Genomic DNA, 26,978 nt, shown 5'->3' with positions numbered 1-26,978 from the left:
CCAGTTAGTAGCCGAGCAGTGGCGTTCTGAACCAACTGGAGACGTGCGAGGGAAGACTGGCTGACTCCAAAATAAAGTGCGTTACAGTAATCCAGCCGGGACGTGATGAAGGCATGGATTACTATTTCAAAGTGCTTTTGTGCAAGAAAAGGTTTAACCTTTGCCAGCTGCCTAAGGTGAAAGAAGCTGGACTTAACCACTGCACCAATTTGACGCTCCAATTTAAAACCACTGTCCATCTTAAAACCCAAGTTAGAAACTGTTGGCTTCACATATAGTGCCAAGGGGCCCAAATCAACAGGGGGGGTTTCACAGGAGCTATTTGGACCAAACACCATCACCTCTGTTTTCTTTTCATTGAAGTTTAAAAAGTTTAAGGCCATCCAGTCTTTGATGTCATCAAGACATGACAGAAGAGGTTGTAGGGAGAAAGCATCTCTCTTCTTCAGCGGCACATAAATCTGACTATCATCAGCATAACAATGGAAGGAGATGCCATGCTTTCTAAGAATGGAACCCAGAGGAAGCAAATACAATGAAAAAAGCAGGGGCCCTAAAATTGAGCCCTGTGGAACCCCATATGACAGAGGAGCAGAGTGGGACTCAGAACCAGCAAGGCTTACACACATAGTTCTGTCTGCCAGATAGGATCTAAACCACTCCAGAGCACTACCACAGATGCCCACATGGTGCTGCAACCGGGATACTAAAATATTGTGGTCCACAGTGTCGAAGGCAGCTGTTAGGTCCAACAAGACAAGAATTACATAATCACCAGAATCATTTGCCAGGAGGATGTCATTAAAAACCCTTAGTAGAGCTGACTCTGTGCTGTGCAGGGTTTTAAAACCAGACTGAAAGACCTCCAGGATATTATGCTCATCCAGAAAAGATTTTAACTGTGCATGAACAATTTTCTCCAAGATTTTCGAAATGAAAGGCAGCTTGGAGATGGGCCTGAAATTAGCCAATACAGTGTGGTCGAGGCCAGGTTTCTTCAGCAGGGGCTGCACTACTGCATGTTTAAAGCTTATGGGGACAACACCAGAGGACAGACTGCTGTTAATGATGGCAAGGACCAGCTGCCCTATACTAGGGAAGATTTCTTTAAAAAAGTGAGGAGGGACAGCATCACAAGGGGAACCTGATGGCTTGATATGGCCAACCACATCATCTAAAAGTGACAAGGTCACAAGCTCAAATTTATCAAACACAGCCTGGCAAGGGACAGAAACAGAGGGGTCAGAGGCAGGCGCTGAAATGAGAGCCCTTGTGTTAACAACCTTGTCTATGAAAAAGTGCAGGAAGTTATTGCATAGCTCAGGGGATGCTTCCAAGCAGACAGACTGTGGGGCATTTAAAACAGAGTCAATAGTTTTGAATAACACACGAGGGTTATGGCTATTTGACACAATGAGGTTTGACAAGTATTCTCTTTTGACTTCCTTAATAGTGTTCTGATAAAGGTGCCAACAGTCCTTTAAGATTTGGAATGAAACATGGAGCTTGTCCTTCTTCCACCTGCGTTCAGCTTTGCGGCACTCCCGTCGAACTGCACGAGTCCTGTCACTGAACCAGGGCTCGGGTTTCACTTTAGGCTGCCTTGTTTTTAATGGAGCCACAGAGTCCAGAATGGTTCGGCATGAGGAGTGGAACCAGGAGCTGAGCTCCTCCGTGTCAGCAGGCATTGAGTAAGAGGAGGCACAGAGCTGCTCGAAAGCAGCGGAGAACTGACCAGCAGTGGAAGGGTTAAAAGTCCGACGGCGCTGAGCAGGAGCGCAAGATTTAACTGCAGTACAAGAAAAAACAACTTCAAACAATACGGGCATATGGTCAGAGATGACATTTTCACAGATCTTCAAGTTAAACACAGACAAACCATGAGAAAGAACGAGATCTAATGTATGACCATGTTCGTGTGTGGGACCAGACACACACTGCACCAAATTAAAAGAGTCAATAAGGCTTAAAAAGTCCTTCACCAACGGCTTATCAGGACAGCACACATGAATATTAAAATCCCCAAGAAAAAGGACACGATCGTAGTTTGGCATGATTTCAGCCAGAAAATCCGAAAAGTCTTTCACAAAGTCCTTATTGTACTTGGGGGGCCGGTAGATGACAGCGCACATCACCGGGTCAGAGCGACCCACCTCAAATAAAGTCGCTTCGAAGCTGGAGAAATAAGATGACACAGCGCACTGCTTACATTTAAAGTCATTTTTATAAACAGTCGCCGTTCCTCCTCCACGGCCTGACGTCCGCGGGGAGTTAAAATAAGAACAACCAGCTGGTAAAAGTTCGACAAGAGCGCTGCACTCACCAGCACCGATCCAGGTCTCTGTCACACAGAGAAAATCCAGGCCACGGGAGCTGAAGAAATCCCTCAGGATAAACGTTTTGTTTGCCAGTGATCTGGCATTTACCAGCCCAATCCTGGCAGGAGCCGGGGCCTGTGTTTCGGCGGATCGGGGAGCCCGGAGTAGCGTCTTCAGGTTCCGGAGATTCACCCCGCGCTGAGAGAGCCGGGGAGAGCAGGGGCGGCGGGGCCGGAATCCCTCAACCAGACCGGCGACAGGTACCAGGCAGGCGTCGATCGGGTCCAGGAAACGCCGGGGCACAGCGAAGGGAAAGGATAATCCATGTCCTGACCGGGAAATGGACGAAGATCGTGCCAGGCAGACCTTCAGCTTCACCAGCCGACCGCCGCGTTTACCGCGGCGACGGAGACGCTTCCGCCGGGGGGGTAGAGCCGAGGCCCGGTAAAGGTGAGTCGGGATTTCCGACAGGAGCGGGGGCAGAGTTTTCTGTCCACCGTGATCAAATATACTTAGATCTCTGACATTATGTCTCAGATCTAAGAGGGATTGGCGATCATACACCAGCAGAGACTCGATCTGTACAGTGCCAAGGATTACAAACAACAAAAATGCCAGCCAAAGTGGGAGCAGCAGACGGCCAGCCATACACACCGGCGCCATCTTGCTCGGCACCCAGGAGGTGGAGCTTCTACCACCAGGGATGTGATGAGACTGACGTTGGTTACTTTTATCTGCCTGTCCATTAGTGCCTCATGTATGCTCTGATGAAGGTCTTAATAGACCGTGAGCTTGGCAATGAAGTGAAATACTACATAGACGTAAGTGTGTGGACGCAAAGCTGATATTTAAACATTAGTCTTCCTGTGAGGGGGACGGGATGAGGGTGGGGGGACATGCCCCCAGACACCCCAAGGGGGTTCGCATCTCTGTTACCTTTTTTTACACCTCTGTTTTCATTATATCAAAGAGAATGTTACTATTTATGCAAGATATTCTGCTATTACCTTCTATGATCAGTGATTAGATACCTTTTTATATGCTGTAACTTTCCGGTGTCGTCAGTGTTGCATCACAGCAACTGTATAGTATCTGCATATGCATGTAATATCTCTGAAGGTACATTTATTCTGAAAATCAGCATCCAAGACACACTGTAGGGCAGAAACATTACTTCTGAGGTAATTAATACATTCAATACCTGTAGTAAGCCTCTTCCTTCTTACTGCAGGTGATGTGTTGAATATAAAAGTGTGTGTGGTCTGTATGTGTTTGTGTGTGTGTGTTTGTCTGTCTGAGAGAGAGAGAGAGAGAGAGAGATTGGTATTCAGGACGGAGGGCACAGAAAGTGCCAAACTATAATGATCTCTCATCTTCAATAATACACACTTATACACACACGGCATTGCTTTCAAGTGTTGTAGTGAATACTGATAAAGATGGTAATTTGAGATGGTCTCTCACATGCACAGAGATACACGTATTGACTCAGATACACCGCACACTCACTAAGACGCGCTCTGCAGAATTCAAAAAACTAAAACTAACACTTAGTGCTTTCACGCTGTGAGTTTTACACAATACACACCTCTGTTTGCAAGAAACAACACAACAAAGCACATTCACTGAGACATAAACAAAAGACACACACGTTTACCAGCACGCAGAAATCACACTCTTGATTTTTCTCTCTTGTCTCAGAGATGTCAGAATGCAAAGAACAAAAAAAAAAAAAAAAAGTTGAAAAAATTTAATGCAGGAACAAGAGATTGTTTTTGGAAATATGCCGTGACTGTGTCTGTTGCATCGTGCCTGTTTGTGTGTGTGTGCGAGCATGAACGTGTGTAAATAGAGTGTAAGTGGAGGAATCCGGAATGAGTTGAACTTCACTCAACCACACAAATGCTGCACACACACACACACACACACACACACACACACACACACATACGCACTATCCCAAGTGCTTCAAAAGAAAACACTAGGGGGGAGAACAAAGAGCCTCCTTGAAGAATAAACATGAATTATTCACTCCATCAGATAAGAGGACAGAGAGAGAGTGAGGGAGAGACATAGAGGGAGGAGTGGAAACAGGGTGATGGAGATGGAGGGTGGGTGATACAAAAGAAAGAGACAGACAGATGGATTGACAAGGACAGTAGGGTATTAGATTGTATTAGCAGTAGCGATGACAGAGAAGGTCCTCGGGAGATTTTAGATAAAAGAGCACAGCTTGCCATCATCTACTAAACCATGTCTAAAAACCCACAGGGTGTAAAAATATTAAATAGACCAAAATGAATAAATAAAACAACTCTTTTACCATCAAAATACAAGGCGCTACTTATCTGCAAAGCCAGATGCTTTAGAAATCAGGGTCTTTTTCTGACTTGGGGGGTGGTTTTGCCACCTGAAGGAAAGAGTTTATCCTGTGAAAATCCACAAACAGCAGCGGCTTAGCTGCAGCATCTGTGCTGCTTTCCACCCAGATACGCTTTATCAGATCCAAGCATGGCACCTCTTTTTGTACACTAGTAGTAATGCAGTGAGACTTCTGTACTTCAGTAACAACAGACAATCCAGATGCTTTATCCAATATAAAGAATAGTAGTGACATCAGGTGGTTCATCAGCAGTTGTGGTAATCTGTATTGTAGTGCTGCATTGGTTCTGTAGTGGGATTGACTCGTACTGCCAGAAAGTAACTGCATTCATTTGTTACTGCTACTTTTACTTACTAAGTAAAGGATCTGTAAATGTATTCCACCACTGGTGCATTCAGAGTAGCTCAGGAAATCAATTATTACCTGTATAAATGTATTGTACTCTGCCCGTATTGACGTATTGTATTAATAGTCTTCTAATGTATTGTTTAGTCACTGCTAAGCCGACATTCAATCATCTGGTTTGTTCAGAGTTTGAGGGAGCTTCACTGTGAGGATGAGACATCTGTTGTGCTGTGATCAGTCACGGCTAACTTGAAAGAGACAGTTCACAAAAAAAATAGATATTTTTCCTCTTACCTGTAGTGCTATTAATCTAGATTGTTTTGGTGTGAGTCGCCGAGTGTTGGAGATATCAGCCATAGAGATGTCTGAGGATGAGGGCACCTGGCTAGGGGTGCTCAAAAAGCCAAAAATATTCTTTCCAGAAATCATGACTCAGGTGTTTAGATAATCCACAGACTTTGTTGTGAGCAGTTTCATGCAGGAATAGTTTTCTTTCTACTGAACTACACCAGCCAACCATATCACCACCATCTATTGCTAGCTCACCTAGCACCACTGAGCCAGTTAACATTACAGCTCAGCTTAATGTTTACATCTCGTGTCTTCATTAGTTCAAGCCTCTCGTCCATGAGTAGATGCACACTTCCTTCTGCCCGGTCATACAGTAAGCTGATGTAGAAAGACAATACTTCCTACATGAAACTTGGTTATCTTGAGTAACTGGGTCATGATTTCTGGGAAGAGACATTGCTGATGAGTATTTCAAATGTATTCCTTTGTATTTGAGCACCACCAGCTGAGTGCCATCTAGCTCCATTATATCAGAGAGAAGGCAGACATCTCTACAGCCAATGCCTCCAACACTCAGAAACTCCCACCAAAACAATCTAAGTCAATAAATAGCACTACAGGTAAGCTAGATGTTCATGGTCAATAACTACCTCCACACTGTAGGCTGGCTGCTTGTCAAACCACACTGTCTTGTAAAGTGTTTCCACACATGTTAAATACAGAAGATGTGACGTGGGTTTTTGTGGAGTTTTGTAAAGACACTTTTAGCTGGGCTGATTAACTACAATAATGTAAAAGCTTACCTTTGCTACTGACTGATAATTACAGTACCTATCAAAAAGTAATATGATCTGTAAACTGTTTTTGGAGACCTTTGTATGTGTGATTGTGGAGTGTCTTTTTCACTGTAGTCTGCATATTGTGGGTGTTTTCTTTGCTGTTTCTTGACCTTGTCTCTCTTTAACTTACATAACGGAATGTTTTGAACTGATAGTGTAGCTATATGCTGATGTGCAGTGTTGTAGTACACTTTTTTTACAGTCTTGTCTTGGACTTGACTGCATTAATACTTGGTCTTGTCTCTTGTCTGTGGGTGTTTTTGCGGAAATGTGGATCTTTCAGATTAGTTTTAGGACTGTCTATGGTTTGCATGTTCAATATGTTGTGTGGGAGTGTGGGACTTAGACTGGTCTGGTCTTGTGCTTGACTTGGTCTCAACCCCTCAAAATCTTGGTCTTGTCTTGGTCTCGATACACTCTGGTCTTGGTCATGACTTGGTCTCACTTTAGGTAGTCTTGACTACACTGCTGACCTTGAAATTGTAAACTGTCCCTTTTTTGAAGAGAAGCTGAGGGTGTATTATCTCTAATTACTGTGCAAGTTGCAGCTTTAGTCAAGTAAACATGGAGTGATTTACTCCAGCTATGAAAGATTTTAGAAAAGAAATAGCAGTTGTGTTGTCCTGTAGCACTACTTGTAGCAATTATCAGGAGGAAGATAGGGAGAAATGAATGAGATCAAAGAGATAACAGGACAAACAATTGCAGGGAAAACTTTGCAATCTCCTCCTTTTCAATTGCAGAGATAAGAATGAGAGACAGTAACACAGGCTGAAAAAGGGAGGGAAACACAACACTGGAGTGATTGCAGGGCGAGATTGGATTTCATCATTTATTCAATAGTTCAGTAGAAGAGAGAGATAGACAGTGAGGTAAAGTTAAAGAGAGATAGAGGGTTTTATCAAGTTTCCCTCAATTATCAGCTCCACAGCTGGCAGCAAGGCACTAGGGAAGGCAGGCCCTACAATACTACAATAAGTAATTTGCATGCACTAATGCTATTTCTGTCCCTGGTTACATTAAACCTAATTCTTGCTGAGTTGACATAAAACTGAAGTGTGGCATCTAGAAGCAGAAAGAGGTTTATGCTTATCATTAGTGGTCTTTGGATAAAGCATGGAAAAGAATGACCAGTTGGCTAAAGAATACAGAGTACAATGGTGTGCGAGGGGTTTGCAACTGGTTATGAATCTCTGAGCTCCGTGACAGACAGTGTCAGACAGATGGAAAGAGTAAATTGGGGGTTGAGTGGAGCACATTTTGTTTGTTTACTAAAAAGTTCATGTGCTTTTTGGGGTGAGGAGACAAGACACAGCAAATTTAGTCTCTTAAGAAAACTAGACTGCCCCAATTTGGCAACATTTTGGATTTACAGCTAATGAATGAGGTGCCCTAACTGGCTGCAGGTGACGCAGCGCTGTGGACAAAGGAGTATTCAGTGTACATGTCCAATGATCATATTTCTTGCTCTTGCTTGCCTTGAAAGAGCAACAATGAACGAGGGGCTGCTGATTCATGATCGACATGATCCCTTCTTATTTCGTGACAAAAACCAAAGTAAGATGCAGATGTTCAGATGCTAGGACAATGGTGCTTGCACAACAATAAACAATGGTATGATTGCATAGATGGTATGTCTCAAAGATCTTGAACAATATAGCAGTTATGAAATAAAAATGGGAATTCTAAACCCCTCGACTGAAGTGAATGGACCTTATATGATCCTGATGTTCTTTACAAGTAGCTGATTGGATAAAATGGTGATGATATGCCAACATGTGGCCATTTGTTTCAGCTGGAGCCGAGGGTGACGCAGGAAAGGTCCTGACTGAATAATGTGACTGCGTTTCTAATTTGTCTCCAAACCTGCGGGGAGCCAGCTACTTGTTATCTGTAAGCAGCTGTTCCCCCGGAATGACAAGAACCCAGTGCAACACAGCCCAGACACCTGGTCACCTACACACACATACACACACACACAAACACATGCACAAACACACGCACACAATGGGCCAGGCTGCCAGATGCTGTCCAGACAAGGTAATTGAGAGGAGAAATGGATAGACAAAAGGACAGGAATAACAAGGGGAGGAGAGAAAAAAAGAAAGTGTGAAAGAGAGAGAAGAGTGCTTGTTAAGTCACAGGGGAGAGGAGGAGGGAGGAACAAATGTGAAGAGCAGAGGAAACACAAGAAAGTCATATTGGAAAAAGTGTGAAAGGATTAAACGAGGGATGGAGTGACAAGAGGAGGGGAAGTGGAGGAACAGTCGCATGGGATGGGTCGGATGGATGGAGAGATGGATTTAGGAGGAGGAGTTGCACAGGAGAGGTTGAATTAGAAACTGTTACAGTGTGCATCATGCCACATCACTCAGCAAGAGGAGGAGAGGACAAATAGGGACACAGAGTGTGGAGGGAGGAGCTGGGAGAGAGAAGGACTGCAGGGACAACACAAAAGAGTTAGAGGAGGAAGGACGAAGAGGCACTAGAAGTAAGAAAAATGGACAGGGAGGGGATAGAGGAGAGATAAAGAACAACATGTCCATTGGCAGAATACTACAAGATGACTTTTGTTAGAAGCACATTAACCAGCAAGGAAAGAAAAATGAGTTTCACTTAAAGGAATAGTTTGACATTTTGCTTGTTCACTTTCTTGCCAGGAGGTAGATGAGAGGAATGACACCACTGTCAAGCTGTATGCAAGTCACCAAGAAACACCAATAATATACAACACCCCATAAAACCACATTGACAGATTTTTTAACCTTAAGGAGCTGCGTGAGCTTTGTCCACTACTTCTAGACTAATGTAGGCTAAGCTAAGTCAGTCACCTCTTAGCTCCTGTTATGTTAACAGACTAATATCAATCTTCTCATGAACAATTTCTTTAAAGTCCCGCTCCACTCAAACATTGGATTTTCGTCTGTTTATGTCCCCAGAAATGTCAGACCTTGACTATACTGACTTGTATCAGTGCAAAGTTTGTCATTAAGGAGGTGTTTTCACATTCCCTAAGATCTGAGATTTTAATGTATGCCAGGGAAGCTAGATTAGGTAACATACTGTAGATATCCAAGGTGATCACTGTCTAATACAGGAAACTCATACTGACAGGGGAATAGTCTTCAATACAACATGGGTAAAATACACCCCTGAAACCTCTGGTGCAGAGCGGAGCAGAGTTAGCATTAGCATAGTGAAAGTTTTGACAGCAAAAATGGTTGAGTGTGCCACTTTGGGATGTAAACTGGACCCTGGAGCTTCCTTCCACTATCTACTTAAAACCCCATCATAGCAAATATGATTATCTGTTTCACAACAATGTGTTAATTAACCTACGAGCTAATGAGCAACATAAACAAATAAAAGATGCTAACTGCACTTATCATTGTGATACATCTGCTAGTTAACAATTTTGGTGCACAACAGACGCCTTCATCTGATTCTGGGTCTACAGTGTAACTGAGGCTGAAACATGTATGGCTGAAACCTGAGGTGAGGACTCAAGTCAAATGACTTGGACTCAGTTAAGACTGAAGTCACAAAATTGAGGGCTTTTGACAAAAAAGAAAAAAAAACAAAACAACTTTGACTCAACTTTGACTTTGATACCAATAACTTGTGATTTCACTTGGATTTGAGCCTTTTGGCTTGAAAACACTTGATACCGTCCCCGAAGCCCAAAGATGAAAAATTATTTTATTTAAGAAGTGAGTGATACGAATCAATCCATTTCCTCAACATTAGCCAACATTAACACTATTCATTCCCAACAAGTTGACACTTAATTCCCCAGATCCAGTTTGTTTGAACCAACAGCATCCAAACAAGTTGTAGGAGAAAAAAAAACTAATGTCACATACTGAAAAAGATAATTTCAATTGCATACAAAAACTATGCACAAAAAAAACAAACAAAAAAGAAACAACGTTGCAAATTGCAATTTTGTTTTTACATTTGAAATTGCAAAAAGAACGGTAAATCAAGGCTAATATTAGCATAGTAAGCAAGCTAATGTGGTAGCTATGAGCTAATTGTGGTAATGGTTAATGGTGCTGTATACTATGACAGTGAATGCTAGCACTGCCTTTTTTTAATTAATAAGCTCAGTTGCATTTGTTTTAACAAACGAGACAAATACAAAATCTAAATAGCACCCATGATTTTTGTAAATGTAATACATTATTACTCTGTTGTTGAAATGACATTACATGTGGTGAGGAGCACATTATTAGTTGTTCAGGACTTGACACTCAAAGTTTAGGGCTTGGGACTTGTCAGTCTTGACTCAGGACTTGAGTCCAAAGACTTGAGACCCAGGTGTGACTTGCAAAACAATGACTTGGACCCACCTGTGAAAGAATCTCTGAGGCTAATGGTAGCCATCTTAATGCGAGTAAGCATGAAAGAAAAAACTAGTTCAAGCAGCTTTTTGCATTTTATGTAATAAAACGTCATCATCATAGCATATCTTAGTGTTAGTGTTTTTTTTTAAATACTTTAAAACATGTCTGGAGGGTGACTTTAATTTTTCAGGTGCATTTTTTAATTCAAGTTAAGTGAAGACTAAAGCCAGGAAAACATCATGGTGGCTACCTTGACAGTGGATTATTCAAACCAAACACTCAACTCCCTTGTGCATATCCTCACTGCACTTTTTTTTTGGTACTTTGAGGGCGACCGCAATCATTATGAATGAGCTGAAAAAAAACAATCATTTGATTTGGTCTGGTTGTTTCTGATTTTTTTGTTTTAATTAGCAAAAATTTACCGCTTTTTTATTACCCTGGAATGACAACTGAAGTTTTTTCACGCTGGTTGATCTCAGTAATTATCAGAAGTTTTAAATAAAAAAAAATTGGCTCCCAGTAACGCGCTGTTTGATTGCTTCATCTGTCATTGCCAAACAACTATGTCTTCTCCCTCTTTCCCTTTCCTTAGTCCTCATCTTTCTGTCTTAGTTCATTTCCTCACTCTCTTTATCTTCTCCCTCAACCCTCAACTCCCTGCGTGAACATCTCTCTCATTTTATCCCTCTCATCCCCTTTACTCTTGGATCTGCAATACTCAACTCTACAATGTTATTTTTGTCTCAATTCCAAAGACATTAAGAACACACACACACACACACACACACACACACACACCCGCACACACACACACACGTACATTATTCTGACCGTTTAAATGATGTTTGTATTGCTCAATTCAGTTCACAGTGGGCAAGCTGGGAGTCGCTTCACAGCCAATTTTCTAAATACCCCTACTGTGTGTGTGCATGTGTATGTGTGTGTGTGTGTGTGTGTGTGTGTGTGTGTGTGTGTGTGTGTGTGTATGCCTGCTAATGGGAATATGGCAGTGGGTTAACTTTGCCAGCAAGCCTCTTCATGAGGGTCATAATGACGTCAATAGAGAGACAGACAGAGGGACACAGAGAGAGCGCAGGACAGACACACTGATCCAGTGTAATACTGTTACTGTGCTTCTCCCTGGAGATCTTTCACTCAGATGGGAGTTAGCGAGCATCAGAGATACTGAAGCACACAGTGAGTGATGCCAATGAATGCCTCAGGCCTGACTGTGAAGTACCTCTGCTTTCATTCATATTTCCAACACACACACGCACACACACACACACACACACACACAAGTGCACAAACATGTAAACACACTCACACACAAGACCATTTGTTACCCCCCTTGTTAGAATAAATTATTAAATGTGCCCCCGCCTGTTAATTTCATTATGATTTTGGGGGGAAATCTGATAGAAAACAACAAATTGCATCTCCACAATTCCCACGGTTAACACACACACACGCACACACACATGCACATGCATTTGATAGGTCTCTGTCTTGGCACTGAGCCCTGCCTCTGTGTTCCTTGACAAACCAGGGGCATAATGGATCCCACTGTAACATTAGCACACACACACACACACACACACACATACACACACATACGCACACATACAAACACGGGGGGGAAACACACGAGCAAGAGGCATAATTGAGATGTTTCAGCACGAGACGGAGGGAATCAGCGTACAGTGGCACATATGCAAATCCAGACAAACAAACAAATCATAAACACACAAGGCACAATCAGACACAAAACAACGCTATAGTCACCCCACCATTAGTCTCCTTGATAAAGAGATGGGAGCTTAATTTACAGAAGCTTTTAGTGATTATAACCATGCAAATGCAAGTACTTTCCCGACGTTTAAAAATGTATGTTTTTTGTACTATGTAGCAAATGTTGTTTTTCATCTCTGCATCCGAGTAAAATGAAACAATTAAAAGGGCATGTCACCTACTTTACGCTTATTGTCATGGAAAGTCATTCTCAGCCTGTGATAACAGTTGTTTAATGTCTCTGAAGGAGCTTTGTCAAGTCTGAGGAAACAACTCTGATGATGTCATCATTATTATTATTATCTGTACTTCCTGCCTGTGTTACAAACTGGATGTGTGCAGTAGCTTGTAAAGCATGAAATAGTCAGGGAGTCTGTTACCAAAAATACTTTTTAGCTTCATTATGGGTGTTGTGTGATATATGATTTTGGAGTGTAACCCATACACAGGGTTAAAGTTAGTATCCCTCAGGATCTGCTGCTGTGATGGTGACAATTTTTTAAAATCTCTATGCAACCGCAGACGTGAGCGTCCCTTTGAGGTCAGATTGTTGTCATTTCTGTGGTGTATAAAACAAAATGGAGGCAAACACATTTGGAAAAAGTAGACAAACACACAGCATACGTTCACAGCAGTGTATCAACTTTATGAGCTATATAACTAACATTGCTAGGATTCAAATTCTGTCTTCCTGTAAGTCACCTTCCCCACTGAGACAATCGTCTCACCCTGCCGCACTGAATTATTGTAGGCCACCTCCACACCTTGTTTCCCCCTCATTTCTCTCAGTTCTAATTAGTTTAACAGACAACAGAAATGTTCCCAAACACTGTGTATGACAGGAGAATATATGCGACCATACATTTTGTACAAATAAATGTTTTGTTTTCTCGTTGTTGTACTGTTATATAATTGATAATGTGAAGGGATAATGCGCCGTAACCACTCAATCAACAGTCAGATAAGATTACAGATCTTGGTGCTCGATGTTACAGTAATGTTATTGTTACGTCCAATACTGTGTTTTAGGTTCTCAGCTCTCTACAATATATGTGCATGTTATCTACAGTATTGTAAATATTACCTACCTACCTAGAATTTGGTACCAGTACCCAATGGTACCTCTTTTTGGTACTTTCCCCTCTCTCTATAATAACAAACAATGTTAATCTAGCTGTAAAGAAAAAACTTCCAGCTGCTGGGCTAAAGTGAAGGGAGAGTCTGTGAGATTACAAACTGGAGCAGAATGTGCTGCTCTCTAGCTCTGTCCAGAAACAGCACACTCTGCTCCACCTAGGTTGGAACATGTAGACAAGTACAGTATATGCAGTCAGTGGCTTTTTTATCGGGCATCAACCTACATTTACATACGTATTTTTGAAAAAAAGACAAAAGAGGCTTAAAGCATAAATTCTTCAGATCGGGGTTATGCCTGTGACACAGCTGAGCCTGTACAGAGCGGTAATAGGCAGCTGCATAGATTCAAATGTGACTGTGAGATGTGCAGTAGCAGGGACTTCACTTGGGTACCAGAAGGTTGCTGGTTCAAGTCCCTGTACGGACCAAGTATGGAGCATGGACTCGTAGCTGGACAGGTGCCAGTTTGCCTCCTGAGCACTGCCGAGGCGCCTTTGAGCAAGGCACCGAACCCCCAACTGCTCTGGGTGCCTGTCCAAGGCAGCTTCCTTGGTCTGACATCTCTTCATTTAATGCATGTGTAGGTTCTGTTTGTGCATGTGTGTATTTTAGGCGTGTGTGTATATGACAATAGAGGGAAAACAATTGAATTTCCTCATGGGAACTGATAAAGTATATCTTCTTCTTCTTAGAAAAATGTGTCTGATACACTTACAGTCTAGACAAGGGGAAGTTTTCCAGGTGCCGCTGCACTGGGTTTTGTTCCGTCATTGTCAGGAGTGGTCGTGTTCAAGGCCGTAGCCAGAACCGGTCACAGTTTCCCATCCAGGTACACTCTTAGGTACTGCAATTTGACACCGATTGATTTAACGTGAATCAGTAGTCGTAGTACCAATGTAATTCGGCAGTACCCTAAAAAGTACAGAATTCAGTACCCAACACCATGGTATGATTAAGTTTAGCAACTAAAACACTTAAAGAAGGTCAGGAAAAGGTCATGTTACTGTTAATTAAAGGGCAATCTTTACTTGCAAGTTTGTGAAAGGAGGTGATTTCTGGTCTCCTGCATAAAAGTTGAACTTGCTACATAAAGTGCACACTACTTCCTGGCACTGAAGGTCAGTGTTGGACATATATTGCAAAGTACAGAGTTGTCCAGTATAGACGTAATTTCTGAGCCATTTAGCATGTTGGAAGAGGTTAGTTGTATTCCATTGGTGACCCAAAATGCGCACTCAACCTCAATAGCCAGCAGATTGCACACAGGATGCCAGTCGCCTATGAACGCCAAACTGGACTGTGTATCGGCTGAATTCTAACATTTTTTTTTTCAGCCTTCCTCTCAGTGGACTGCAACTTTATTTGTCAGTTTATTCATCATTTGGTCAAAGAGGGTGTCTGCTGAGTTCAGTGTTTTCCACCAAAGTCGTGCCTCACATTCATTCACAGTTACACACACTCACAGATAACTTCTGTCAGCTAGTGGGAGCTTCCCAGTGCAACCGCAATCTTACACTTATCCTCCAATTGAGGAGCATAACAACACTTTGTTAAAATGTCTTGCTCCGGGGTTTCTTAACAGTAGATGTTTGCTTCCAATTAACACTTTTGTAGCATGCTGTGGATTTCAAAGTGAATTTATTCCCTAAATAGGCCCACATTAGATCCATAAAGTAAAGGTAAAACTAGGCACTAAAATGTAGAACTGGTGTAAAAAATGATTACAGTAAAATCTATCCCTTTACATCCTTAAAAAGGTATAAAGTTCTGGTCCCTGAGTGGCCCCAGGCCCTTATTATGAGTCATAGTGATTTAGATCACCACTCCCCACTGATAAGAATGGCATAAATGGAGTGAAAGGAGAGCAATAACACAGTGTGTATGTAAAGTTGACAGGTGTTAGAGTTACAGGGTCATTACCACCATAATCACCCAGTAATGACACACTGGGAGAAGTGGGAACAAAACACTCCCCACTCACTTTTTCTCTGTGTCTCTCACCTCTCCATCTGACCTTGCAGCAATCAATCAGTGCATAGCCGATTCCTCGCTGATTGCAGGCATGAGTGCATGCACCACTGTCTTTGTGTGCAATGAGTTGAAAACACTGTTTGGCCGTCGTGATTTTGAGCTGTGTCTGAGCAACCGTTTGCAAGTGTGTGTTCAGGTCGGTGCGTGATGAGTCTAAAGAAAAGTGGTTGTGACATGTGGCATGCTTGGTGGGCAGCAGCGTGACAGTGTGTTGCAGGGAAGCGGAACACACACACAAGCACACTGAACAGCCTGTCACCGTTGCATTAGAGGCTTTTAGCACTTCTTAGCAGAGCAGTCTTCCTTGAGACTGTGAAAAGACACATCACACAAAAACACACTCTGACCTGCACAGACACACACACGCACACACACACACATGCTGGGGAATAGAAGTGGATTTGCAGTTAGAAAACATGTTTGTGATCAGATCAGGTTTCTGTTTTGAGGATCTGGATTGCATCTGGTGTCAGAACTTTGAAATAAAAAGGCTCTCTTGTTTTTTCAGCAATTTAAACTCTATTTGCTGCAACAGAGAGCTGCTAAGTTTGGTGACACCTACAAGTCATTACTGAGAGCTTCATGTTGAAGCTTTCTCCAAAAGTTGGTGGGATCCACAGAAATCCATGAGGGTATCTTATATGTGGTTCAGACCAAAGATTTATAACAAGATGAGTTGAAACAGGCAACTACTTGCAATGCACCATTCTGCAACACATGGAAACAGAGGGCTCCGCGGGGATGGAGCACCTGCTGCAGCAAATGAATGCGCCGTCTGCTGTCAATTTGACTCGACGAGCGGACTTCACTACGAGCCATTTGACTTTTGAAACAGGTGACATGCTAACACATTCTTACCCTGACCTTGTCATGGTTTGGTCATGGACTTTCCATGTCCAGATATGACATGCAAGGTACTCTGGGTGCGTCTGTTGTTGACATTCTGGGACTAAATGTACTACGACGGTACGACACCATGAATTGACTTTTTTTCCCCTTCAACCACAAATGCATTTGGTTACATTTTTGTCAACACAGACATGTTTTTGGGTTCAGCAACAAAAGCATGTGGTTGGGTTTAGTGAAAAAGAACAGGGTTTGGCCACCGTGCACCATTTAATTATAATGGCGACCGGCTGCATAGCATGGTGATGTGAAAGACGGCTTTTTTAGTCAGTGTCTGATGCCAGAAGTTACTGCCCTAGTGCTGTATTTCAGTGACTTTGGAGTGAGACCGAGTTGGACATGCTTTACATTCTAAAACCAGCCGGCAGTGATTTGACCAGCTCAGTAGCAGGTGACACCATCAGCCAGCTTGACTGACACTGTGGCAGCTTGTCTCTGCAGTGATCTAAAACGGTTTCGTCTCATAGCGAATCATTGGTCTAAACAGTCCCCTCTTCAGGCTGAACTTGGATTTGAAATATGTTTTGGTTAGTGCTGATATTGTTCAATATTACTTGCAGGCTATCTAGTAATGTCCATCTCTTTTTCCACAATATTTTTCCTATGATTCATGTAGGCTTTTGACAATATGAGGGAGCTTCCTGTTAGCTTGTCTATGTTTGTCCATTCACTGTCTGTGGCCACGGTTGGATAGATGACTTGTTAAGGACTAACTGGAGCTAAACTTTGGAAATGCTGATTGATATTAATGGTGGATGGTGGTAACAGTTATGATTAAAGTTATGCTAAAATAATATTTCCTGCAATAACTGATTTTTTTGGCCACTTGGGGGCAGCAAAAACAAGTCATGAACATATTGACATATCCTCGCCTTTTGAGTTGATATGGTGAACTACACCTGTTGCTTATTTATACACTTAGCAGTTACAGAGCAACATTAGCTTTTTTTTATAGTCACATGTCTTGCCACCTGGCAAATGTAAGTCCAGTATTTGTGAAAGGATTTTTTAACTTAATGAAAACTTTGATTCCATTGGAATGTTTAATTTGTGCATTGACATGTAGTCGACCTGTGAAGCATCAGTGCCCTTCGCACTTAGTATGATTAATGTTGAGAGGCTCCTGTCTATCTGAAAGATAAGAGATCGACCTTGCTGATGCTCCAAGTAACACACACACACGCACACACACACACACACACACACACACACACACACACACACACACACACACACACACTTGTCTGGTGATGTGATAATCTGAATGGAGTGGGGCTGACACCGTATAAAGCTGAAATAATTGTTCTGTACTTAAAGTTTTTAGGTATGTTCCTGTCCATGCAGAGGTGCTGTGCCAAGAGCTTCTCTGATATGATATTTATGCTGTAATGAAACTTAAATATTTGAAGTTTATTTTATTATTCATCAAAATGAAGGTTGACAAGAGTGCAAGTTTTTCCACATCAGTATTCACTCTCTGTTAGCTCTGTTTTTGGTCTCTACCAACTCCTAAAGGAAATATATCTCTATTCAGCTGCTAAATGGTCCACTATGTTCACCAGCTAGTTGCTTACTGTGTGATTCAAAACAGCTGCAGCCAAAACAGACACTGTGAAAGTGCAGGGATTGAACCAAAATATTAAGATGTTGGACAGCTAAACGACAGGCTGCAACTCACTATTAAGCTCATACTGTCATTGATGCATTGCAGTTTCAATTATAGCTGCTTTTATTTACATTAGAAATTTAGTTGCAGCCCTAATTACTATATTAATGTTTTAGGAGGTTTAGTTAGTGTGATATTTAACAAGAAATGAACACTACTTTGTATCTCTGTCACTGTCTGAAGGTATATAAGTATGCTTCACAACATTATAATATGCACACTTGCGCTCTAAAAATGGCAACCAGGTTGAGTGTTATTTCCTTTAAAGTCAGGCTGTAGTTTTAAGCAATTACCACGCTGCATGGAAGTCTGCTACACTGAATTTTCTGTGGCAGCTGTATTATAATGGTGGGAAGTGGGAATAGCTGGCTGTCACCTCTCTCAAGGTGAAGAGAGCCTGATTCATTAAAGTATAAATTTAGGAAGAGCAGCACAGTTGTTGTGAGCCGCCATGGTTTACCAGCTAATTTGGTGTTTGCTTAAGTAAGAGTGCAGGCTGATAGGCAACAGTGTATTACATATACCTCCTATTTGACTGGAATTTGACAGCTCATTGCGTTTTATACTATTTTATGTTTTTGATAATCATCATGTTAAGTGTCTTATATTAGAGAGGGGAGGTGTCTCAGTGTTTCAGACCATTAACAGTTTGCTTGTAAAAGATGGTGCAGCCAGGGAGTGTGTGTTTTCGCTCTTGCTCACATTTTCTCATAATTCTTTTTAATCAGTTTGTTTATCCTTTTTACACAATGATTGGTTTTGATCTACGTAATTACAATCCATCCATCTAGGGTGTTTTAACGCAGAGTGTCTGGAGACTTATAGCTCTGTAGATGGACTGAATTTACGGTTTGGATAGAGGCGGTTTGATTATACTTGATAAATTGTGAACGACCAAGCAACATGCAGTTACGAGTGTACATAAACCTAAAAGGCTGAGGAAAGCAAGACTGCTGGAGGTGATGCTACTAAAGTCAAGTAAGTAGCCTTAAACACAACAGGTCAGACCCAGGAACTGCTCTGATGTGTGTGTATGTGTGAGGAAAAAGAAAATCACGATTGTGTGGGTGTCTGCATAAATGTTCACCCGTGTGGGAGAATGCTTTTCAGTAATGAGCGATTGTCTTTTAGCCTGTGGAAAAAAAAAAAAAAAGATCCAGACTGAGGAACTTGGTGTGTGTTTGTATTCAACAAGGAGCCATTTTGGCAGGCAAACATTGGTGTTTAAGAATCTGCAGACTGACGAAGGTAGACTGGGCTCTGTTTGTTCTGTGGTTCTGAGAAGAGGAGAATATGAGACATAACGGGTGCATGCTTGTGTGAGTTTGCACAAGCTTATTTTGGTACGTTCAGACATAATTACTGAAGTAATTGTGGAGTGATTATTAAATAATGTGCAATTACGCTGCAAGATTTTCACACAACTTAGTTCCAAATGAGCTTTAAGTATGATTTTGTGTTTGATCTACTGGGTTTGAAGGTGCAGTGGGACTGGGAGTGTGTGTGTGTGTGTGTGTGTGTGTGTGTGTGTGTGTGTGTGCATATGCGTGTGCGTGTGCGTGTGTGTGTGCAGCCATGACAGCCTGCACAAAATAGCAATTAGTTGTACAGCGTAATGTGCATGAACTGAGCTCTCAATTAGAAGTAGTTCACTTCATTTATTATTCCCATAAAATTTACTGCAGGTGCAAGCACACTGGAGTGTGTGTGTGTGTTGTGTTTGTACACAGTGTGTTAGTGTTTATGTGTGTATCTGTAACTCGTGTTGTGTGCTTTTTGTTTGTGTGTGTGTGTGTGTGTGTGTGTGTGTGTGTGTGTGTGTGTGTGTGTAACTCTCATATATCATCTCTGGGCTGATATTGCTAAAGATACTGCTCTGATTAATCACCTACACACACACAGAAGCACAAACATACACAGAAAACTATAGCTACACACACACACACACACACACACACACACGCACACACNCACACACACACACACACACACACACACACACACACACACAGAGTGTAATTCAAGGTTACGGTCCAGTTGTCTTTACCTTTTAATACATAGGAAGGTGACATTGTCTTGGCAGAGAAAGGGAGTGCTTGTAGCTTGGGATCTTTGTGTGTGTGCTGTGTCCATGGGCATGTATGCTTACTGTACATGCTGTGGGCAAAACAATTCTCACTAGGTACTAAAAGACACAGGAAGCATAAAGAGTAGAAGCTATTCATAAGCATTGTTTCTATTTTACTTAGAACCCTCAACCCTCCTGCGACCCTCCATTTTGGGATTGCTGCACCTTTTACTTAATTCTGTTTAACTTAGACCTGTTGTCCTTGTTCATGGACGCTTTTATGAGCCATCGAGTGGTAGTAAAAGCACAATACGCTACTCCATCCAAGATCAAGATGGCAGCCATCTCTGCCAAGTCAGTCTCCTGCTGATTCTGATACAAAAGTGGACATGGTTGAAACTTTGCTTAACTTTACTTTACTTTACTAAACTAAACGTTACTGATTTTATATATGCTTGATTATGTTTGTACTTTGATATGGCAACAAATTTGACCAATTTTAGCAATAGAACAAGCTAAGATGCTGGTAATTATAAAGTACTGGTTTGAGGACATCAGGACTTATTGTTGTCTTATTTGAGGACATTCGGGCTTTATTATTGTATTGTAACAAAAGGACAATCCTTGATTGGAGTATGGAGTGAGAAAAAATGTATAAACAGTCATAAAAAAGGCTTTTAGATATGTTGCGTTATTTGCAATTTTGTTTTGCAAAGCCATATTCAGACACTGACATGAACAGTTTGAAACATTTTTAGACTTGAACATTAAGCCCTAAGTTAAAAAACACTGAACAAATAATGCAATGATTGCAATTTTGTTTTTTGCACAACAATGTTCAGACATTGAAACAGTTTTATTCTTTATTACACACTTGTGACTATATAAGTAGCTAATTGTCCCAATATGAGGACATTTCTTTTTGAAAATCTACTCACTGTTCAAAGACAATGTTTGCTTTTTTTCACCCTTACAGGTCCTTCTCATCCTAAATAGCTTGGAGAAATTAAACATGTATACCAAACAAAATCTGGGGTCTCAGGTGGCTAAAGGAAGTAAACAAACTTCTGAATGCTTATGTGAATGCATTATAAGAAATAGGCAGTGAGGTCAGGAAATTAAGTGAGCAACTCTGTGATATTCCACTAAAATGAGTCACACTGAATTTCCAACTCAGACAAAGACTACTGAGTTTTTAGCTACAACAATACCAGTGCTTCAGAGAGAAGAACAGGAACAAGATGACCTATTTTAAAGGAAGCATTCTGCCACTAGTGTATGATTTGTGCTGCTTGGTAAAGACAGAGAGGCCTGCATTGAAGCTGCTTTGACAAATCACAATAAGGTGGAAGAGGCAAGGATAACAGAACACCAAAGTGCGATTTCTCTAAAAAAAAAAATCCAAACACTGCTCTGAAGGACGTCACAGTGGCTTAAATCTGTGAATATTTCTACCAGGAGATAACCCTGCTGAGGATACCAGCCGTTTTTTATATAGTCATGTCTGAATGCAAGGTTCATCAGGGAAGTGCTTTACTGTGGGACCAAAAATGTAGCCATGCATTGGGAAAGAGAGAATTTCAATCTTCCTCAGTCTTGTGTCAAGATGTAACGACATGTTATAACTTTAAAAACCTTTTTTAGGGCCTGTAATAATTACTTATCTTATAGACTGGTTTGAATAGCGTTTGGAGCCTTGAATAAACACTGATGAATTCATAGAAATTACCACCTGATTTCGCAGGACACCCGAGCTCTGCAGAGATTTATCACATCTTTTTATACTATTGTTTGGGTTTTTAGAGCCACAGTTTTAATGGTTTGTTTCCATCTTCATTTATTGTCTTTATACAACACATTGTTGCTCAACGACCTGCCGTTGTAGCCTCTTTATGCTTCACAAGAAAAATGAAGCAAACTGTTGTGAATTTATGAAGTGCATTTTTGGAACTTGCTTCAGGAGGAATGTAAACAGCAGCACTGGTGAGTTCTGTGGCCAGCACTTTTTTTTTTCACATTAAAAATTCAACATCAGGGAAACATTGTCCATCACCTTTGGCTACATTCGAGCACCAAGCATCACCAATGCAAGCACAGACTCCACCACTCTTTGTCAGGAGTCCTGTGCTTTGTTGGCACAGAACGTGCTCTGCCCATTAAGTGCAACACCCCGAATTGGGATGCCACAATGGAGCCAGGTCTCTGTAAAGCTGTGGGCGCAACAGCCTCCAAAGTCCTATTTCATCCATTCATCTTTTCTGTGATTGCACATCTGCCAGGAGAAGGCTGGGTAGTGGAACAGCCTCAGGTCCAAGCTGAGCCAGCTTAGCTCTCTTCCAGCTTGGTCACAATGCCCTCTGGCTGGTTTGACTGGGTGGTTGGAAGATGCTGTGAGCAGTGATCGTCTCAATTTCTGCTGCACTTAACGCAATCCCAGTACTTCCCTCTTTATTGTTGATAAGTTTACCTCTGTCATGGGCCAAATTAAAACTGATTTCAATGGGAGTTACTGGCCGCTGCATCTGCATGCCCTGCCTTCACTATGGTAAAGTCATCCTCTCTGATCTCATCAGCTGTTTGCAGCTAAACAGGTGGCTGTTTTCAGAGAAAGAGTCCACCATAACCTACCTGTACATCATCAGACAGACACTGTTAGCAACCTGGTAAAAATGAAGGGGAATATAGAAGAAAGAGACAGTTTCCCTCAGGACTTGTAGGAGACCAAAATGGAGTGAGAATGTGTTGGACAATCTTGTGCTTGTAACTTGTCATGCTGCCAAAAGATTTGGCAGATTTTAATGCATAGTACAGGCAACATGATTGATCTCTTCTCAGCCCTGGCACCTAACAGCAAAAACATCCCCTGCTAAAGATCTGTTAAACTACTCTCATTGTGGACTTTAAATGAGTTTCCTCCAGACTCCATGCTTTCTTTCCTGACCTATTGACCTGCATATTCAGGGATAGACTGCAGCTCCAGGGCTTGTTCACACTATAGATCTAGTCAGATTCAACCAGACCTTACAACTTGTCTCCAGATTTCTTTTATTTATTTATTTTTGTTTCTCTTTAATCCATCCTGTTGGACTTCTTCCAAACAGCATACTCCCGCACACATAATACTGACACATCATCCCACTTGTTCTTATCCAAAAACATCTCTTCATCATTCATTCTTCTTCCTTTGATTGACCTAGTACAGTGTGTGATGCTTGCTTCCTGTTCCTTTTCCTGTTACTGTTCCGTTTCTGCACGTAAGTTTTCACGTTTATTTCTTCTTTGGCTATTTGCCTCATTTTAACTGAAGACATGCTGCATTTACATTATTTGCCTGTCGTGTCTCTTTTCACCCATAGAATTTTTTTAGGTGTCATTTTTATTGCATATAGGCTGCAGTTAGAACTGGAGTTTATTCACTGTTGCATGCTAATGTCAGAAACAAATTAGGTCTCATATGGTTAGAATAATAAGAAAATTAGATGTACAACAGACTTGGTCACCATCAGCCTTACAGGAAAGGACTTCTATTTTTATGCTACAGAAAATATGTAGCGAGAGTTAAGACGGAAAGAGGTGGAGTGAGATGAGAAAACAAACTGACACGGGCATCAAAACATGAAGGCAAATTTAATGTCAGCGAGACAAAGAGATACACAGATACGGAGGACAGCAGTAAAAGTTAGAAGTGGAATGCCTTTTAAACAGAAGCACAGTCACTGTCACCTTCACAAGCCTTCAGTGTCCGCCTTGATGACAGCGCGAGACTGAGAGAGCGAGGGAGGGAGCAAAGTAGAGCAAGTGTAATGTCATCTCCGAAAGTGAGAGAGGTAAAGGCTACGACCTGCGTATAGCTCACAGTGGCTGACACAATGACTGTTAACAATGTAATTACATCACTGTCTGGCAGACAGCCCAGCCCTGCCTAACCCAATATAATAAAACCAGCCTGGTCAAAGTAAAGTCTTACAAGAGAAAGAGGGAAAAGACACGAGCAGAAACCGCAGCACTGCCTAAACTAATACAGAGCAAGATGTCTGGCTGGTCTGTGGGATCCTGAATTTGTAGTTTTAGGAAGTGTATGGCCTGGTTCAGGATATTTTCCAGATTCTTAGAACTAAAACAACACAAGTAGAACTCTGTTAGCTCAGTCGTATTGTTTACAGCCCAAAGCTGGGCTCCAGAAGTGGAAATTCTCCTGTGTTGAAGTGACACTAGTTTACTTTTGGAACAAAAAAATAACTCAATTTTACTCCTACAGCCTCATTATTATCATTTTTACTTGGTTTTGTATGATCAAATATAATGGCATACATAAGCTAATGTTGCTAATTTAACTCGTGCTAATGCTACACTGCATTTTAGCATGTTACAGATAAACATGATAAATCTTTTACTGCAACAAGTCAAACAAGACGTAATGCAACTTCCCCAAAAGACAAGTATGTTTCCTGATTTTGGTCCTGTTCCATTCATTAGAAGCCAGGTTGTCTAATGATGGTGTTTTTAAAGAAAATTACCTTAGAATCATGGGAAATGAAGGCAAATTTAATGTGTCCTTATCCTGTAATGCAGTGTTTCTCAAGTGGTGTGCCGTGATGCCAATCCAGGTGTGCTGTGGGATTTTGTGATAACCGCACATTATTGATGCAATACTCAACTGGGCCTTTACAAAAGGTTATGAATGAATTTTTAATTGACTGTATCAGTATGTTGTGCGCACCCATTTTCCAATAAAGAGGCAAACTCCAGCTAACAAATGTAATTTAATTTAATTTGATTTAAAAAAAAAAACCTTCATGGGAAACCTATTTAACGCCGATTGCGTGAGGAATTATACATATATGACTCATCAAAAGGCCTGATTAACAACCAGTGTGAGGTATGATAATAAAAGGAGAAAGCCATGAGTGGGACAATGAATTGCTTTACTGTAGCAAATTACAACAAAGCACCAGAGAAGACGACCTACCACCGAAAGAAAAGAAGAAAAAAAAACGTCAGTAGACAATATGCTATTATAGAAGCTATTGTGCACAGATATAAATACAGGTGTGCCTTGGGATTTTGTCTTGCCCTTCGGTGTGCGGGCACAAAAAGTTGTGAAAAGTGAAAACCACTGCTGTAATGGTCCCATGTAGCCACAGTGGCTGCTGTTTTGCAATAGTCACAAAGGCTTGCTTTAAAGCAATACTTCATTCACAAAATGATCATTTGTATATTAATTACTTACCCACTGTTATGTTGAACTTGTGTGGAAAACTTTGCTTTTTCTCTCATGTCTCCACAGTGCATGAAGAATCCAAAAACGCCAAGCATTATTGATGAATTGAAGTAAAGGGGAACCACATTTAACAATAGCAAAACTCTATCAGGACATCTGTTTACCAACTCTCACACAACTCGGGCAGTATGATCCAAGTCTTATTCAACCCAGTAATGTCTAGTAGGCGTTTCCTTTAAGGCTGAACAGAGATAAGAACTGTAGCTGCCTGCGAGTGCTCTTTAAGTCCCACTGACTTTATGCCATAATCATTTGAGTTCACATTGTGCTTTAGTGACACAATAATCTCTTTCAACAGATATCTGCATATGTATGTAGAATCCGTCGACATCAGTACAAGATTTTTTGTATTCGAAGCACTCTGGTTTCCATTTGTGGTCCAAGTAGTATTGACCAGTCATGTTTGAACAGGCTTTTGTTATTTGCAGGTAAACAGTCTGCGTGTGAAGCAAAAGAGGAGGAACACATTGGCCGAAATGCAATCTTGGAACCCACTGGCTATCGTCTGATGATGATTTAGCTTTATGATAGCTTTATTTTTCTAATTCATGTGCAGTCATATGCAGATATCTGTTGATAGTGATTTGCTAAAATGTTGTTTGGACCTGTCTCTAGTTGCTAATTGAACAACAAAAAATGAGCAGCACACAGAAGAGAAAGTCTTAGCCTGGATATCCACTGGCTACACCAGATCTCCTGAAATGTAGACCGTTGATCCTAGAGACCTTTTACCAACAGATAATCGCCGATGGGTTCCAAGAATGATGACACAATTCATTTATTTGATTTGGAACCTTGAGGGTCTGGAGCCCTTCATTTATTTGATTTGGAACCTTGAGGGTCTGGAGCCCTATGTTAGCTGCATTCTTTCCTTGTATGGTTATCCAGCCCTGGATCAAATAACAAAATGCCAAAAGTTAGTGATTGGTAAGAGACATACAGTATGGAGCAGAGAGAAGATAAGGAATAAACATGGGGTTAGTAATTGATGTCTAGATTGACTGGATAATCCACTGTTATTGGTACAGCTTTCACATTTTCTCAGTTAGTATAATATCATAGATGATGCACTCTCTTTTCCAGTTGTATTTTCTAGATTGTCAAAACAAACATCTGCTTTAGTGTCTATTAAAAAAAAGATTCATACAGAATGAAGAAATGATGTATGTGTGTGCATTTCACACACCTTTCAGCTGAATTGTGATTATACAATGTATTATTCCAGTGACTCACGCACAGTGCCATTTGTGAAGTAAAACTGTGTACAAATAACTAGGCTGGATAGTGTGTTGCATTGCGTGCAGTAGCTTGGGTGAAAAGGAAAAAAAAGGTTGGCTATTATTCATAGAGATGGTCACTAACGTCATGGTAACCAGATGGTGGGTGTTTCAATCATGATCTTATGTAATACATATATAGGTAGTGTAGGCCTGCATTATTATGCAATTTTAGTACATGGATTAAAGAGTAATCTGTGAGAGAATGTGTCATACTGACATTAATGACAGGCATGATGGGGGCTTAAAGGTGGGTCATGGGCAAGATGAACAAATATCAGATTAAAGGAATGGAA

General features: G+C 41.3%; 1 protein-coding gene across 2 annotated transcripts in view; it reads left to right on the top strand.

Annotated features, from left to right (window-relative positions):
• Positions 1-26,978, top strand: part of lrfn5a (leucine rich repeat and fibronectin type III domain containing 5a) — a 183,440-nt gene that overhangs the window by 25,758 nt on the left and 130,704 nt on the right. The gene's annotated exons all lie outside the window — the stretch shown is intronic.

This window comes from Epinephelus moara, chromosome 14 (genome assembly GCF_006386435.1).
Source record: "Epinephelus moara isolate mb chromosome 14, YSFRI_EMoa_1.0, whole genome shotgun sequence".
NCBI classification, from domain to species: Eukaryota; Metazoa; Chordata; class Actinopteri; order Perciformes; family Serranidae; genus Epinephelus; species Epinephelus moara.
Note: the sequence above shows the minus strand (reverse complement) of the source record. Positions and strands in the feature narration are given on the sequence as shown.